This window comes from Onychostruthus taczanowskii, unplaced genomic scaffold, assembly GCF_017590055.1.
Source record: "Onychostruthus taczanowskii isolate IOZ18803 unplaced genomic scaffold, ASM1759005v1 scaffold76, whole genome shotgun sequence".
NCBI classification, from domain to species: domain Eukaryota; kingdom Metazoa; phylum Chordata; class Aves; order Passeriformes; family Passeridae; genus Onychostruthus; species Onychostruthus taczanowskii.
Window position 1 is genome coordinate 2,436,199 of NW_024505450.1, and position 15,783 is coordinate 2,451,981.

At 45.2% G+C, this 15,783-nt stretch overlaps 1 protein-coding gene across 3 annotated transcripts in view; it reads right to left on the bottom strand.

The window, feature by feature from the left end:
• HIPK3 (homeodomain interacting protein kinase 3) overlaps positions 1-14,756 on the bottom strand; it is a 68,602-nt gene extending 53,846 nt beyond the window's left edge. Inside the window, exon 1 of one of the 3 annotated variants that reach the window (XM_041423321.1) lies at positions 14,490-14,756. The gene's annotated coding sequence lies outside the window, so the exon portion shown is untranslated. Of the gene's footprint in view, positions 1-13,720; positions 14,057-14,489 lie in introns of those variants that run through there. The other 2 variants (XM_041423322.1, XM_041423320.1) reach the window with 2 other exon arrangements.
• Positions 14,757-15,783: the final 1,027 nt, after the last annotated feature.

Sequence of the window (15,783 nt, forward strand, 5' to 3'; positions counted from 1 at the left end):
CAGACAAATGTCACAACTGCCACAGACCAACGAATTTCACTGGGATGAAAATGAAAGTGATCAAGCCATGTGATGGGGCCCAAAATAACTCAGGGGGCATGGGTATGTACACATAAACAACGACAAGGTTCCAGTAACTTACACATACAGTAACCTAATCCATTCACCAAAGGCAGGTGCTCTGCTTGAGCTCTGGTCCACCCCGCTGCAGAAATTTGTGTATCAGTGACAGAGTCATGGAGCTAGAGGCACTGAGTTTACCTTCCAGGTGTCCTCTATGCACTGACCTAGTATTCCCTTCCAGACCTGTCAAACACCAGCCTTAAACTTCTCTGTCATGTAGTTAAGCTAAATACTCAGAAAAAGGCTCTGGATGGACCCCAGTGTAACTATAAGGTTTCAGGGAAGTTATGGTTTATACCAGTCTGATCAGCTCCCAGAGATAAATTCAATACAATAATACCTTAATTAGATCACTTAATCATACCAAGCACATGAAAATTCTGGTAATAGGTATTTAAATTGCAGATGAGTCACATAAAACTTGAGCTAGACATTGCAGTGACTCTGATCAAATGAAAACTAACCAAAAGCACAGCATAATTATTCTGAAGCTGTGATTTGATTTATGCAAATGAAAATTTAGACATCTTAAGAGCAATTAAAATAATCATACCAACACCTCAGTTTAGAATCCTCTAATGGGTTTTGTCCCAGCTGCAGAAGAAAACTTCAAAGCCCTCTCCTTCCCAAAGTTGTTTTCTCAGAGCCAGACAATGTAGAAAGCTGCAGACAGCCAGGAAACAGCTGGGCTCTCCTGCCACCGGCCTCCTGCTCCACACCAAGGATTTAACACTAACTACTGACCTCAAAACACAGGAAAAAATTCCCCAAGCTCTTGACTTCTCTCCTAAATGATGTGCCCCATTACAAGGTGCATAAGCATTACTGTTGACTAGGAGATCTTACTGCGTTTTCTATCATAATTATATTTAAATAATTATGATCAATATCCAAATTTCAGCCCTCACTGCCTGCCCCAGAAAACACATACATCCAAGCCCCTCTGGAGCTTCCAGTAGCACCTGCACAGCTCAGGCCAAGCCAAACCTTCTATCAGCACCTCACTACTCCTCCAGTTCTGGGATGACTCGAATACCACATATGCCAAAGACACTAAAATATCAAAATAATGTTTGGGGGTCTTCTTCTTAAAACCTTTCAGGGGTTCCCACTACAAAATACTCTGCTTGCTCGTTCACCACAATCTCCTCACTTTTTGACACACATGTGCATGAAACAAATAAGATATTCAAACCCCAAAACATTTACGCTTCAGAGAAGAGAAACTTCTCCAGGACACACTAGTGTGTTATCCCAGTTTGCTGACAGAGGGTGGTTCAGATGACCAGAAGGACTTTCCTGACTCACAGACAAGTCCAAATGCTGGGCAGGCCCAGAGGCACAGCCGCTGGGCAGGAAAAGGTCCCATGCACTTCCAGGCAGGAGGGAGTGGGGACACCTGGCCCACAGGTGACAATCTGGCCAAGCTGCAGCAGCCCCAGCAGGTCAGTCTGCCCTGGATCTACCTAACAGCAAAAATCCTGCTCCACTGAACCTCTGGAGAAAGGATTTCCCTGCGTAAGCACGTCACCACAGCTGAGGGCACTAGATGACAATGATAAGTACTTTGAAAAAGCTACACTGAAATTAAGGATGGTTTTAGAAGACAGGACAGATCAGCATGAGAACTGGAGGGACCAGAGGCTCACTGAGCCTGTGAGGACCACTGGCATTTAAAAATATGTAAATTTTCTACAGCTCATGCTGTTCAAACCAGTCCAGAAGGTCTGGAGGAACACAGTCCCAGCTTTCTCTTCAATATTAATTTCAGTTGGATAAGAAAAACTAGACTATCATCTTTTGGGGTTAGTGTGTTTCTTACAGGACTAACTCCACGACCCTGAACTCCGACCACAGTAACAGCTCTGTTCACAGATAAGAAGTGTTTACTGAGTTATTACAAGAACATTTTTAGCAACTCAAAAAAAAACCCACTAAAAAAAAGAAAATTGACCATTAAATAGGAGAGATAACATAACCTGGAAGAACAACCTTTGGTAAAATCATTAGAGACGGAACTAATAAAATTTTACTCCACACAAATAAAAACGGACTAGTACAATCATCTAATTTCTTACCTTCCCCTAAACACTTCTTCATTGCTCCTATCATTTTGCTTGTCTTTTTCTAAACACACACTTCTAGATGCCAATGTCATTTGGAGAAGCTACAGTATCTTCACATAACCAGTGAATTCTGTGAAACAGGCACATAAAACCCTGCAGCATCCTACACCTGAGACCGCTTAAAGACCTCTGCCACACACTCACAGTGTTCAGAAGGCATTTTAGAGCACTGTGAGTGTGTGGCAGAGGTTTTTGCCACTTTTAACTATGTGGCAAAGACCACATTTTGGTCTTTGCACATGATTTCAAACAGAAGCACACTCTACCCACCCTACAAGGAATGAAATCCATCAGAACAGCGTGGAACTATCCAATGCAACCAGATGTTGGAGGCCTTTGCTTTGAGAAGCTAAGTTGACAAACAGAACTAATTTCCCCCCACTCAGATGAAAACAAACCCCCACAGATGGCAGAGCTGCACAACAAACCTTGAAGAGAAAAGGAAAATACCCCAACACCCTCTACTGCAACAGCACTGCTGTGTTCTAAGGGGGTTTCTGTTGGTTTGGGGTTGAGGTTTTTTTGTGGTTGGGGATGGTGTGGTCTTTTGGTCCTGTTTTTCTTAACTGGGTTGATTTGTTTGTGGGGTTCAGAAGCTTTTTTTTAAACTATTTTGAGGTATTTGGATTACAATGCAATCCTATAGATAGCTACACCTGAAAGAATAGTTATTGTGTTGAAGGTTTTTTGTTGCCCTTTTTTTTTTTAAACCAGGACTCCCAGCAAAAGAAAACAATACACAGCACATTTTCACCTAGCAGAGAGTGGATCTTTCTTTTCCTCTGTCACAAAACATTTCACTGAGTTCATACATCTTTCTGCATACTTGTTAATGAGACTGTTCCTGCTTCCTCATACAAACTGAAGCTGGTCAGACCGCACCTACATGAACAAGCCCAGCAGCAGAATAAGAGAGGGATGTGTAGAGCTAAACAACTCTAAAGGAAAGCCAAACAAGTGCTAAAGGAAAGAAAAAATCATCTGTGCTCATTTCAGGGAGGTTACTTGAGCCCTAACACACATAAGGAGCTGGTGCACATCTTCCAGTTAAATTTAATTTAAAATAAAAACCAAATGTGTGCACTACAAGACCCCTCAAGGATGCAAAGAAAAGCACAGCAAGCAAAAGCAACAGAAGGACTGAAGAGTGCCATTTCCAGGTGACAGTAACACAGGCAGCCACGGAGTAACTTCCCACTTGACTTTCAGTTTTAGTCCGAGAGAAGTTGCCCCACATTGCCACACATATCTTTTTAAAGACCTCTTCTCCTTCCCCAAGTGCAAGGAGAGTGTCACAACCTCACTCGAGCCCCGTGCCTGCTCCTGGGCAGTGGTACACACAAGCTGAATTTGGCTCTGGAGTTCTCCAGCTTGTATTCTGCAGCTGGAGGCTGCTGCATCCCACCTCACTGTTAGTGAATGCTGCAGGGAATGTGCACAAGAAAGGCTGTCCCAAAACACCTACCAACTGTTAGCCCCTCTAGAAAGGCTTCCTTCTAAGGAACCAATCCCTCTTGGTTTGAAGCAGAGAGAACTGGGAAAACTCGGCTTATTAAACATGAAACCATACAAAACCTGTGACTTCTGACCTAAGAGTGAATTCTGGGCTTCTGAAAAAAGTATGAACAAAGTAATGAAGCAAACACATTTCAACTAAGTAAATTCGTTGTTTATTCCTTTAAATAAATTAACAAGTATATTTTCACAAAGTAATGTCAGTGGACAGGAGGCACTTCAGTTTGTCCCCCCACAGCCAAGCTTCTCTGTACAGAAACAGAGCAGGGAACCAGGCAGATGTGTTTCAGCAAAATGAGGCACCTCTGGTTAACATCTAGCTAACGTTCACCTAAGTGTAACAACGCTCTCCACTCCTCAAAATTACATCTCCAGCCTTCTCGGGCTAGGCAAACTCAGGAGCACGACCGACTTGGCACGCTGTGACAACCTGGAGCAGCACAGGCTGTTCCAGGCCTGAGCACCATTAATAATTAACTGTACAGTGACATTTCCACATGACTGAGTGGGAGGGCTGTGTGGCAAAGTAACTGGTTAATAAGGCCACTGCAGGGGAGCTCAGGAGAAATTGCCACACTGCTCTCTAAATTTGTCTGTGAAATGCACAGCTCCTTCCCCTTGCTGCACTCACCCTGCTGTTCCCGGTGGAGTCAATTCACAGCAGGCAAAGCCCAGCCAGAGGCAGCCACCTAAAAACAGTTAAACTGTAACCCAAGAATACTTGTTTTCCAACTTCTTTCAGGCCTCCATGGGCAAAAAACAGCCCCAAAACTCTCACAATCCTTCTGGCAGCGCAGCTGGGCATCGAGGGTGGCTTTCTAAACACTCAGTAACTTCCAGCAAATGCACAATTGGAGCAGTGGCACTTATGAAACGTTTTGTTTACACTATGCATCACTTTGGAAACACTGTAAGGATACTAACTGTCATTTTTTCCAGGTAAAACAATTGTTCTTTTCATATTAGGTGCCACCCAACTTCTCAAGTTATTTAGCAAATACAAAGCTGAATTAGTTGCCCTCTCTTTCAGCACAGATGAAAGTTCATTACCAGTAGCAGCAGCACCTCTACATTATTGTTTATTTTGGATATGTAGCTGAACAAGCTGTACTGATGCAAGTACTTTCATACCCCATGACCTGTTCACCCTGAGGAATTCCCTCACTCCAGCTGGATAATTAATAACAAAGTACTGGCAATTGAGGTTTCACGCACTTTATAAAGGAAAACATATCCACAGAGAGTGCAAAGTGTCCAGAAATACAAGCCCAGGGAGTCCCACCCTCTGGCCACCTCAAAACCAGCTCTGTGAGGAGATCTGTGACCCACAGAAGGAGAGAGCAGAGCACAGGAGAAAGCACCAAGGTGTTCCAGGTAAGTTGTGCCCTATAAATGGTTTCTTCAATGACAGGCAATTCTGGACACAAACTGCACAGGCACACTCCCCCACAGAGAACCAGGGGATGCAGAGCCAGCTGATGATAGAAAGAAAAAGAAACCACGAAAAGCAACACTCAGTTCTGGGGTAGCAATCAGAAACCAGTTGCTTATGAAACAAACCAACACCCAGTTCTGGGGCAGCAACCAGAGATGCAACTTAATGACAAAAGAAATCATTGCCATTCTTGATTAACACACGTATCCCAGAGCCCAGGGATTTTGGCCCATCGTTCACCAGGAGCATTCAGCTGAGCCAACACAGCCTTTGCCCCACATGAAACCTCAGTCCTGCACAGGTCCAGGCTGAAAGGCCAAAGGTTGGCTCAAAGTTTGAGAGAGTTTTAGCGGAAGGCAAAGGATACAATGATCCAATTCTGCCCTTGTAGAACTTAGTTACTAACCACCCAAAAAAAATGCTACAGGGGTGGTTTGGGTCTGTGCAACAGCGGAGACAGTTTTAATCAGACACCACCAATGCTGCACTGATAGCAGAAATTGAAAATATCACTTGGTTTAAGTGTGATACAAACCAGTCTCAATTGCACCATTGTCTCCATCCTTGGAAACAGCACTGATGCCATACACTGAGCACAAACATATTTTACATAAAATATCACAGTGAACTGCTGTGACTCAACGCTGCCATAGCACCAGCAGCAGCACTCAAGAACACAATTGCTTTATTCATATTTTCCAGGAATTTTAAAAGCTAAATCTTGTGATACCAATATGACTGCAATCATAGCTAAAAAGATAAATGAAACAGTACTGGAAGCATTTCTTTTTCTTCTGGGCAAGCTGCTGCTGTGCAGCTGGAAAGCAAGCACAAGCAGTGCAGCCTTGGCCACCAGCCCCAGTGAGAACATGCCCTCCAAATCAGAATGTGCCACCATCAACACAAACAGCACATTTCAGCCAGCCAGGGCTTCACCAGCCTAATCTCTTCTTTTAGAAAACTAATTCTTTTGGAACCTGGAAACAGCAGCATGCTCAGATAAAAGTCTCTGACAGTGAGGTTTGGGAGAGCCCACACCTCCTGCAGGATCCATTCAAACCACTGCTACTGTCTGCTACCAGGAGGGACCCAGGCAAGCAGGGCACTTCTTCCATTGCCCTAAGTATTTCCAAAGCATTTTGCCACCTTTCCTAAAGCAGAAATAAAATTTGACAGAGAGGATTAGCCCAAATTACCTGTTGGTATATCACATGTTCAAATGCTACTGTACTTTAAAAAAAATCCTTCTTAGTCTTTTCCTATTTCCAGTAATTTTATTTTTGTTCAATTGCTTAATGTTGCATTTTTCAGAATGCAGGGCTTTTGTTAGAACTAGAAATGGATCAGGCCAGCTAAGCAATTTATTTAGAAATTTTATTTTAGAATAGCTCTAGACAATATCAAAAGCAGCTCCTGTAAGAATATACATTTAGATGTTTGTTGCCACTTCACAGAATGTAAGGCAGCACATCTGCATGCACAGGAAGGGGTCCTACTTACACAGAGTTCATCAAGTCCTCTCAACTACTCAATAAGGAGGAAACTCATCCAAAATTATCTTTCTCCTTCTCACGAAAAAAGATTTTCACCTGGACAAAAACAAACAACAACAACAACAACAAAAAAAAAAAAAAAAAAAACTCACACAAAAAAAACCAACAACAACACCACAAAATTCCTGTTCTCCCCACAGGACCTGCACATTAATTCTACAGCAGCACACACACAAAAAACCTGTTGAGCTCATTGAGTCTGACATGCAATGCAAAAATTTGCAAATCAGGCTCTCCTCCACCAAGGGGGTGAACAAAACTTTCCTACACATTGAAAACTAACTGGTAGTAAGTAATATTTGAGTTAAAACTTTGCCCACATAGGTGGAAAAATCAGTCCCTCTTCCAAGAGGACCAACAATGTCATTATCAAGTGGTTACAGAGTTGTGAAGACAGCACACCCAGAGCATGTTCAACTTCCTCTGCAACAAAAACATCAGAGTAAATAAGAATGTTAGCCTTTATTTGTTTTAAAACTGACTTAAATGTAAAATAACAAAGGCATTTATCTTGATTGATCTTTTCCTGCTGCAGTTTTCAGGTCAGTTGCCCCAGCTACATCCAGTAACAACTCTCAAACATACACAGACTGAAGTAAACACACACACAGAGTAAGCACATGTTTGAAAGGTATTTTTACACATACACAAACAGAAAAAAAACCTCTGTGAAGCCCCAGTATTTTTCCCATAATAAAAATCCACTATTTAAAAGCAGTTTGAATATTCTGCTTTTACAGAACAGGTGTTTTTCTTTCCTTCATGGTTGTAAGCAACACCATCATGAAAATAGCATCGGTTGCTTAGAAAACACCTGTATAAATTGGATATGGCATTTACTGTAGCACAGTAAAGAAAAAATAGAAGGAAAAGGTGTTTACCCCTTCTTTCAACTTTCTAAGGACGTAGAGAAGCAGTATTTCCTACAGGTAAATATCAGTGCATTAGAAATCCATTTTCTCTCAAAGAAGGATCAGCCTCCTAATGAATCAATAACTGTAATAACCCATACTATAATGTTTCCCAAAGCCACCAGGGCAAGAAATGTTTCCCCCTCCCCTATGCAAAGAAACTTCCTGATTTAACTACACAGAAAGAAAAGAAAAATTATATGCAGCCTACAACCCACTACCTGGAGGCTACAAAAATACTGATAAATGTGCATACATTTTTTCTCTGTTGTATTCCCTTCCATGTTTAATAATCTTTCCACTTGTAGCATAAATAAACCTTTAACAGCCACTCTTGTTTTAATCTTCAGAAGAATGTTTAGACACCTCTGTGACAGAGTTTTAAAAACACATCTAGTCTCAAGTAGCATTTGTCACAAAGAGCTCCCAAAGCATTTCTTGGGAAAACTTCCCACCATGTCCTCTTGCTGGGCTCAGAGCTTACACAGTCCAAAGGAAGAAGACAGCCCACAGCATCATTAAAAGAGCCATAAAGAAAAGTTATTAAAATCATTCTTTAGTATCTCATGAAAGCAATCTGCTCCTATTAGGCTGAATACCAACTAATTCTGCAAATTACAAAATAAGTCGGTATTAAAAGGAAAGAGGAGACCAAGAGCTTTTTTCTCCTCGTAGGAATAAATCTGGTTCCTTCTGAAGGGCTTCACAAGATCTCAAACATCAAAATTCCCATACTTAACAGATTCAAACTGTGAAAAATAAAGATTATCTAAGTACCTCTTCTACCCAAATACAATCCCTATAAATCTTCAAAGAGAAGCTGTAGAAAAAACTTCTCAACTGGAACATGCAGACTGCAGACAAACAACCAAGTCCAACAGTTAACAAAAAAAAAAAAAAAAAAGGAATAATTGAATAATTGACAGGAAAGGGGTAGGAAGTAGCAGATGACCGAGGTTTCTAGGAGAACTCAAGAAGGAAGATGCTGACAAGACAATGATGCACATCAACAGCTTCAGTCAAAAAGGCAGAAAGGCATCTTACAAGAAACAACTACAAATCCTCCTGGAAATTGTGTAAGTTCCACGAATTGTGCCGACATAGAGAAAACCTGCACCATAGGAAAGAGGGAAAAAAATTAATATATTTAACTTAAACTAGTGGAATTTGTATAAGTTGACATAGCAAGTTTTTTTAAATGCTGAGAAAACAAAGCAGTAAACATGTTGAGACTGTAGAAACACAAGAGATGGAATGTTTATTCTATCTACATATGAAAAAGCAAATTAATCAAGCTTTAGAAAAAATTGTGCATGGATTGTTTTATGGATACCTGATACTAGTGGTTATTCATGTATTCCAAAGGGAGCTTAGATCCAGTAAGAAAAATTTATTTCTTCCCTTATAAACTTTCTAATGATTATTGGTATTGAAGCTGTTTTCTCTCTGCATTTTTGCCTTTATAGGTGATCTTCCTCATGCAGCCCTTGAGCCTGCACTCGGTCCCATCTCATGCAGGCAGGCACTTGTTTCAGCCTATTGCAGCAGGAACAAGGAGAGGTTCAGGTGTCAGCTGACAGCCAGGGAGCAGGCCTGCAGGGATCTGGTCACGCTAATAAAAGCGGCAAACATCTCTGCAATGAGGACACTCCAGCACCACACAAAGCACAGCTGCACCACTTAGTGCAGCCCCAGCTGAAGTTGCTCTCCTGGCACTTTTTCCTGCCCAGGGACCAGTTTTGCCATCTCACTTTGCCACTTCAAGACGAGGTCAGCACAAAGCGAGGAGATCCATCTCACAGCTCAGAGTCAAACAAAACTGAAGAAAACCCCTAAAATAACCGAAAGCAGGTTTTCCCTGGTACTGGTGGCTGCTTGCCCCAAGGCAAGCTAACAGCCAAGCCAAGCTTGGTGATAAAAATCTCGCCTCACCCAGCAATTTAAGTTCCTTGGAGGTTCAGTGTCCTGGTGACACAAAGAACAGCTGCAGGACAGTGGAGCGTGGTGACCCAGAGCAGCTGAGCCTCCAGAACACAGGAGAGCACAAGACACTCAGACCAGTGGATTATGAAATCCAGCAGGCATGGAAAAGTGGCCATGGGCAGCATCAATCATCTCCAAAACCTCCTCCTTTCAGGGTGTTTGTGGGACTCAGCACAGGTATCAGGAGCTGAGCTTTCCTGCCCAGAAGTTTTCCAGCACTTACTCTAAATGAGTGCTTACCACAGCACCACATGTATCCAGAAAGTGATCAGACAAATAAAAGCAGACTTTCATTTGGCAGTAACTGACTTTTTACATTAAAAATGTTATTTGTGCTTCATTTGTAATCTGCTTTAAAAGTCTTCTAGAACTATTACATTATTTCAGCAAGAATGGAAAGCATGAGTTTAAGATTACTGATTTTAAAGATAGCTTTTCTGATGGGAGTGCCCCTCCTGACATGCAAAAAGAGTTCTCTGTACATAAGAATCCAATTATTTTTTTAATACTGGGAGTTGCTGTAGCTTTGATCATCCTAAAAGATAGGAAAATATATCTTATGTCTATTTTGTCTTTGAATGTTTGACTGCATCTTCTTTTATTGCTTTGTTTTGGAACTTGAACTTAGCATTTTCCTGTTATACCCAAATACTGTAGAGCATAAGAGAGCTGGATAAAAGGGGAAAAATTATTATAGTCCTTACTTACAAAAAGGAATAACTTCCTGATCTTTTTCTAAAAACATAACATACTGCACAAAAAGTTTACACAATGATGGAACTAATAAATATGTAAAGTGAACAATATTGGGAGAGGTATTTTGAAATTACACTGACTCCAAGTCTCAGCATAAGAAAAAAAAACCAGAACTAAACTACTTGAGTCTACTTGTTTAAAAACAGTTCAGCTATTTGGCTCTTCTTCCTTTTCCAAGCCCAACTGCTACACCAGAGATTAACGCCCTTTTGTCAGAAAGTTACCCACTATCAAAAATGAAGTGGCGTATTAAAATGCTATATGGAAAAAAACAAAGTGATATACCATGAAAAAAATACCACAAAACTACAAAGATTATCCCCAAACTCCATCTAAAAACCAAGACCCACACCAACTCCTGCCATCTTTTTCAATATTCACTATATTGAAATAAAACAACTAAAGAACTGGGGGAAAGAACCTAGCCTGTAGGAAATACTACATTATCAAATAAAGTCACCAACTAAAATCCACTTTCACAGTTACATGTTGCTCCCCTGCTCATCTGTCACTCAAAGCATGGTGACTCTGACGAAAACAAAGCTACGATTTCTCTAAATTTCTGTAAAAGAGGTAGAGGCTCTAAATTAAAGCAGTCTCTAAAGAGGGGCGGGGGAAGCCAAGACCAGGTAACAGGATTTTCCAGCCTTTATCCTTCATTATAGGTTATTTCAGGTTAAACAGAGGGTGCTCAGTGCCTGTAGAAGTCAGAAAAGGTAACCCATTACTAACCCATATCATAGCATCAGTTATTTTAGGCAGCTTTAAATAGAGTTACATGGTCATCTCAGGTGCACTGCACACACAGCAGTGGTCTGGAGCACGCTCAGGGCTCATCCTCACTCCTTTCCCCACGTTTGGTGCTGTGCTCAGCCAAGCCAAGGTTCTGAAACACAGTTTCAGATACCTAAAGTCCCATCCTATACCCACCCAAAACAATGAGCTTTTCTTTCAAGATCTATTAAAAGTAATTTGTTATTTTCCACTCCACCTCTGATTGTCAGTGAGGGATCTCAAGAAATAGAATATTTCAGTGACCTAGGAACTTGGAAAACACAGAATGGCACAAACAAGCTTTTCTGAAGCCTGAAAGGTGGATACTATTTCACAAAATTCAACAGCAAACTTGTGACAGAGGAATGCTGGTAGGACCACCATGACACTTCCACATTTCCTCTTCCCTCAACCACGGATCACCAGGTGATTATCAAGCCTGCTCTACCCAACTCATACTTCTGTCAGTCAGAGCAGTTTAATTCAGCTCTAATGCTTCTACAGATCAGAGGAAATAATTTTATATATTCAGAAAAGCCGAGGCTGATCTAATAAAACAATGTAGGAAGGCCGCTCTGTCCTCTGCTTTACTCCCCAAAGTTCTGTGCAGAAAGCAACACTGCCTGCAGGAACTGTTCTGCAAGTGCACAGCACTCACATGCCACGACACCCCACACTGCAACAGCAAAATTTAGCTCCACTAAAAGCAGTTTCTCCTGTGTTTAACCTTCCTCCAAAATACATGTTCAGCCTCAAATGACAGTGCTGTTCCCGTTACCAACACTGCTTTTCTCTCCCCCTCACATACAAGAAAGCCAACCACAAAATTCCTGTTCCAAAACGCACTGCTTTGTCAAAAGGGCCTTTGTTGCCACGATGAGCACACTGGCAAAAGGGAAAATACAAGAAAGAGATCCTATAGAGGTAAAAAGAAAACTACTCTAAAAACAGGAAGTGTGCAATCCCTTCAGAGAGGGGTACACAAACCTCAACACGTGAGCTTGGAAAAATACAGCCTGACATTCCCACACCTTTGGATTGGGGTTTCCACAAGAATTTAGTGCAGTTAATTCTGTTCCACCCAGGGGCTGGTGGGCTAACCAACCCTTTGCCTCTGAAAGTGCTGCTCAGCCGCCCATCCCCTTTCACAGGTGCCATCAATCCCACAGATGCTTTTGGAAAAATCACCAGTTTGTTTTGAAGCAACTGCAGCAAGCTGGAGGACACAAAGAGAAAAGCAGCACATGCAAATTCTAGGGGTTTTTTCATCGGCTAGTTCTGAAAGATGAGTTGCAAGCTCAGTCTCCCTCCCCACACCCTGTCTTTGTCTCTGCTATCTTGTTATGCAGGAGCCGGTCTCATTTCCCTGTTTCCATAGGTAGTTGTTTGAAAGAGACGAGGGAGGAAACATGCACACGCAAAAAAAAAAAAAAAACCGAAACAAAGAAAAATCACAAGCGCCGCAGAGACCCCAGGGCAGGGGCAGCTTCCCGAGCAATTTTTCAATGAAACTTTATCCCACCTCATGGAATCCACCCAATTACAGCCCGCCCCCGAGCCCGGAGAGCCACGCACCACCACCGCAACCGGGACTGGAACACCCAGCCAAATTTATCCATCAAAAAAAAAAAAAAATTAATTTACAAGCACGAGCGGCGCCACACCCTGAGCCAGCTACTACCAGAGAAGCCCCCAGGAAGAAGTGGAGGGAGTGAAAAGTCCAAGGGCTCCCAACACGCGCTACCATAAAAGGTCCGCGGCAGCGCAGATAAAGCCATCCCATCGCTCCACCGGGATCGGTTTTCCCCCGGTAAGTCCGCGTTAACACTTTGCTCTATTTATTTGCCATCTCACCACGCCGCTTCGTAATACAGTATTGACCTATTTTCCAGGTGCTTAATTAATCTCTCTGCTGGCTGCCACGCTTGTTAGGCACTTACTGTGGGTATTTTAAACTTAGTTTATAGAAAGCTCTAGCAAATTAAGTCTGTTACGGAATTATTATGTCAGAAAGTCCTCGCAGTCCATCCCAGCCTTCCTACTTGGGGCGACATCAATCAGAGCCTAAACTTTTTGCAAACAATGTCATGGGAGGTAATACTGGGTAGCAAATAAATAATCACAGAAGAAACATGCATTGTTATCAACAGCTACAGCTTCACCTAATGTAATCATCTCTCATAGTAACATACTTTCCCACCATTTAAAGACACTAAAATAACTGAAATAAACAAGGCAATGCACAAGTAGGGAAATGGGAAATACACAAGCAGGAAGATGCAAAAACATCAGAGCGCCACATAATTTCTGGCAAGTCTAGCCCTGGAGTGCCAAAAACTAAGTTAACAAAGAAACAAACAATCGCACTTTCTGACATTTTAAGTCAGATGTAACAGTTAGTAACAAAAGTTATAGCCTCAAAAAAAGCTTTTTATTATATACGTGTAAGCACATAGCAGTGACAACTGAGAGCTTGATCTAAATAAAAATAATTTTTACACACTCATCACTATTTCCTACAGCGTTAAACACACGTAAACGCACCTGCCAGCTTTACAGTTTATACCACGACGAATCCAGAACAAACCCCGCACAATCCCTGCCGCAACCATTACGGCAAAGCCTCCGGCAAACAAACCCCTCTGTTTTCACAGGGCTCGTTCTTGGGAACTGACCAAATTCTAAAGCGTCCGCTTCCTTTCCAGTTGCTGTTAGTGATCCCGGCCCTGGGCACCATTTGCCGCCCCAGCTCCCCCCCAGCGCGGGTCTCTCCTCGGGGGTCAGGGGCGAGGGTCGCGTCCCGCCGGGACTGCCAGGAGCGCCCGCGGCGGCGGCCGAGCAGCACCCGGAGCGGGAGGAGCCGCGCCCGGGCGCCGCCCCGGGACCCCCCGCCGCCCGGGCGGCCCCGGCGCTCCATACAAGGCACGGGAGGAGGCGGCGCGCCCGGAGGGGAGAGGGGCAGCACCGGCGCTGCCGCTGGGAGCGGGCGAGGGGCGGCCACACCTCCCCCGCCGGGCGCCGGCGGCCTCGCCCGGCACCGGGGGCGGCTCGGGGTGGGCGCCTGGCCGCGCCGGGGAACGGGAAACTTCGGGGACGCGGCGGGGCAGGCGCCGTCCAGGACGGCGGGAAAGGGAAGCGGCGCTGCCCGCTCGCCGCCGCCGCGCTCGGCCAGGCCGGCGGCGCTGCCCCGGGCAGGGGGGTCGGCTGTGCCGCGGAGCCCCCCGCGGGCAGGGCGCGAACGCCGCCGGCGGAGGCAGAGGCAGCGCCGCTCGCCGCCCGCCGGGGCCGGCCCCGCTCGCCGCCGGCCGCTCACCTTCACGGGTCGGGCCGCGCTGGCGTCCGCGCTGGAGCTGCCGCCACGGCGCTGGGCATGTCCGGGAGCGCTCCGGGAAGCGCCGCTCCGGCCGGGCTCAGCCGCTCAGCCCCGCCGCTGCTGCCGCCGCCGCCTCGGCCGCTGCCATCTTGTCCTGGCGGCTGCGAGGGAAGAGCCCCAGCTCAGCCCGCTCGACAGACCGGGCCTCCGCCTCATCTTCCCGGGGAGGGACCCAACCCGCCCCCGGCCGCCGCCTCCTCCGCCTCCGCCTCCTCCCGCCTCCGCCCTGCCCGCGGCGGCCTAGCGGCGCCCGTCGCCGCCCATCGCCCCCGGAGGGCCCCGCCGCGCAACGCAGCCGCCGCCGCCCGGCGCTCGGAGCGCGCTCCGCTCCGCGCCCGGCCCCGCTCCTTTCCGCTCCGCGCTCCCTTCTCCTGCCCTCCCGCACCGACCGGCCGAGGCTGCTGTGCGGCCATCACCGCCCCTGGCAGCAGCTCGGCGGCGGAGCCTCCTCTGCGCCAGCTGACGGTCTCCCCGGGAAGTCCTGGGAGGACAACTTGAGATGCTCCTATCGCGAACTCCTCTCTGCCCGCCTCGGTCTGTCGCTACCTGGAGGAAGGCAACCTCGTGCTTCGTGGGGGCTCTCCGAGGAGCCCCGGTAAAACCCCCAATAATCCTCCGGTGCTGGCCATCCCAGTCGCCACACCCCGAACGGTGAGCTCTCCCTCCCGCCTCGTTAGCTGCCAACACTCAGTCACACACACATAACGCGCATAGCCACGAGCAAACTGGTGCCAGGACAAAGGCCTGACTCTCAGGACCTGGAGCTTAGAAGATGACACGGTGAGAATGAACATGTGAACCCCCGATTCATTTAAATGAGTGCTGTGGCCTTGTAAGACAAAGAGACGTCCCCAAGCCAGCCCTGAAAACAACCGTGAAGCACCAACCTTCCAGATCTGGTCTGACATCCTTCCCACACTCGCCCGAGCCCATCAGACACACCACTAGCTATAGAGGTAACAGGACAGAACAAAGGTATTGACCACTTTGCATCCTGCATTACAGTTCAGCTTTTTGCCTTGCTCAACTCTTCACAAAATAACAGGATACACCCCCAGTAACAACATGTCCCTAATGTTATACATCACTTAAATGTTAGTGGTTTGTAAGGCTGGTTGGCTTCTGCAAACAGCATTCTTGACCCGAAATAGTGTTCAGCTGATGTGGGGCAAAAAAGGAATTACTGTTTGCCTATAAAGTATTTAGCCCCAAGATAAATCCTTGGCTACAGCTA